This window comes from Drosophila grimshawi, unplaced genomic scaffold, assembly GCF_018153295.1.
Source record: "Drosophila grimshawi isolate 15287-2541.00 unplaced genomic scaffold, ASM1815329v1 contig_848, whole genome shotgun sequence".
Lineage (NCBI taxonomy): Eukaryota > Metazoa > Arthropoda > Insecta > Diptera > Drosophilidae > Drosophila > Drosophila grimshawi.
Window position 1 is genome coordinate 20240001 of NW_025063692.1, and position 3113 is coordinate 20243113.

The following is a 3113-nucleotide window of genomic DNA, read 5'->3' on the forward strand; positions in this document are numbered from 1 at the left end:
GTTATTAGCCAAAATTGTATTTATATACAGGTATAAGAGTCAATTAGCGAAGTCTGCACTTTAACATGCTGTGAATAATAATGGAATTGTTCTTTGTAAATTGCAATGACGAAATCATATCCCTATGCATAAATGGGCAGTAATCGAATGGCACAGTAAATCGCTCGACCGAAAAGAAAGCTTTATTTAAACATTATCAGGAAACTCCTGAAAGGTTTTTCCGCAGTTTAATCAAAGTTCTTACAGTGTATATCCGTTAATTGTGCTACTATTATTTACTAAACAAAGAAAGTTTAAATTAGTTTAAAATAAATGCAGAGTCTTTTGATGTATCTTTTTGCAAAATCTCTAAAAGTATTAAACTTTTCCAGATTAGCCGTAAGAGTTTTCTGAAAAAATTGGTAAGGTAAAACAGTTAAATCAAATTAAGTCTAGGGGATTCCGATGTGACTTTATATAATGCAGAAGCATGCAGAAAGCCCCCTTTAACTGAACACAAGTGTTGTCATTTCGAATATGGTAGGTGCAACATTTAATTTAATAATGCCATAGTTTGTAATCTTCAAAAAGGAATTGGCACGATGTCCGCCCAGTTTGGGTACAACTTAATTTGGATTAAACGCTTTGCCGATTATCGTTGCAGTGGCTAACCCTCAACTAAGCCAAACGTCAAGCACTCGACGAACAGTTACTGTTACTAATCGAATTTGGCACGAACGCCAAAGCCGACGAGTGCACTGTTCTGCGGATTAGCCAACAGAGAAAATAGAGGGAGCCAGAGAAGGGCTAAGGGACTGCCTAGACGATTGCCATCATCGATAGAGCTAATTTCGGGTAATTGAAAAACCCAAAATTAAGTTACGAACCCGCATACTCCGTCTGCTCGTAGTGCTAGATCGAAAGCTGCACAAATAGCTGGTTCCACATGAGTGGCGAAGCCTTCGATTGTAAATTGTAACGCTTCAATAGGAAGGCGCAAAAGAGTGGCAAGCTGAAGTGCAGCAATAAAAGCGCCCTAAAACCCGATAAAAAAAAAACCCTTTGCCCGTTAACCCGTAACCCGTAACCCGTAACCCTTTTATTTATTTATGTTGTATGTTTGCTCTCTACGACCCACGCATAGGCAATGAAAAACTGTCAATAAGTTTGAGTGTTTTGGCCCAAAAAGTCAAATGCGAGCTGAATGCGCAACATAAATTACGTATTATTAATTGCGGCCGCTGCTGCCGTCACCAATGTCGCCAGTGTCACCACCAACGCCAACGCCACCGGCAGAGTCACCGCCAGAGCCACAACTGCCACACATTCGTATGAATGTGGCGTTTACTCGATGCTCGATGAAGGGTTATGGCGATGTTGACAACACTTGGCTAACCTCCTTACCCACCCCCACAACAACTCAACTGGCTACAATCCAACAATTTGTAGCATGATTAATGTGATTGTTTACCGAGCAGGAGCAGGGACAAGTCGCACAAAATGTTTAAGAAACCAAACTAGCGAAGAGTATGTAACGCGAAACAGGCATAGAACAGAAAGAACATTAGTTTATCAACTTAACGATTTAGCAGGTCTATAAATTGTGTGAATAATTGAGGAATGTTACTAATTGCTATATGAGCGAAAATCAGCCCAAACATTATACAAATGTAAAAGGAAAACTTGGCAACTTTGAAATGACAAATAGAACAAGTAAGAATGCAGCAGTCCCCAGCTCTCAAATATATTCTTATTGCCAAATTTCCCTTTAAAAGTTAAAACTAAGGTCTTATAGTCTTCAAGATCCGCGTGTTCACACAAACGGTCATGGCTATATCGACTCGGCTGTAATCAGGAATACATATTTGATAGGGTTCAGGGTATAAAGAGGACAACCCATTATCGAAAATGTTAGAAGTTCTCCATACAAAAATATTCATTTAATTAAATATTTACAATCTGCTTACTCTCATCTGTCAGTTATAGCATGATCTATACTTGTTTACCATTCACTAGTCATCGATCGAAAACTTGAATGATGTCTCTTTGAGTTCGTGGAGAGTCAAAGGGTAAACAACTAGTTAGGTAACTCCAGTTAGAAACCATGATTACGGTTAACGTAAAGTTGATGTGCGTAAGCGTAACCTTTCAACAACAAATCGCCCATTATTGTCGCAGCTTTCGTCATCAATTGAAATTTTTTGCATGTCATTGTACTGTGACATGTTGCCAGCCTGTCAATGTGCATTATCATAACTTGCGTTTTATTGCCAAAACATTTATGAGACAGCGCGACAGCACCACAAAAGTGCGTGCTGAAAGTTCTTTTGCTCCCAAGGGATGGGCTGGTTGGCGAACACATCCCATTCCACATTCAGGGGCGGTGCCACAGTTGCGGTGTCATTGAGTCAGGAGTTGGCAGTCGAAACTATAATGATCATAATAATAGTTTTACGGGTTAGAGAAGTCACAGTCACAGCGACAGCGACAACGACCAACAATTTAATAGCAACAACAGCAACAACAGCAACAACAGCAACAACAATTACAACAACTACAACCACACAGCACTATATCGAGAAAATTGTTTTCATACTTTCGATTTTTAACCCTTTTCACAATGGTGCGTAGCGCATTGCGTGCGACAGCCCCAGCAGTAAGGGCTGCCTGATAGGCAGGGGCTCTGCAATTTGGGGGTGTGTGGTGTGGTGTGGCTTGGTTGTTGGTGCTTTGGAGTTGGTTGGCTCAAGTTTGTTATGCATATTTTATTAGCGCATTCTGTGGATACGCACAGGAAGTTGACTCCTTGCGTGCACTGTGCGTTCCCGTTCGAGCCTCATCCCCGAATCTAAGCCCTGTTTAGATTTTAGAAGGGTTGCAGCTACAGAAATTTTGCTAGGCCGCACAAACTGTTGTTGCTGCTGTTGCAACTTTTGTTGTGGTTGTTGTTGTTGTTATTGACATGTGACTTAAGCGGCCGCACGACATCAATTCAAATGCTCAACTTGTCAACGACGAAGTTGCCCTTAACACCCAACCAAGCACACACCCGCCCACTCAGCCATTCAGATCATTCACAACCCGTTCGCATTTTTGATTTGATTTGTGAACAACAAAGAGCCAAAATTATGACA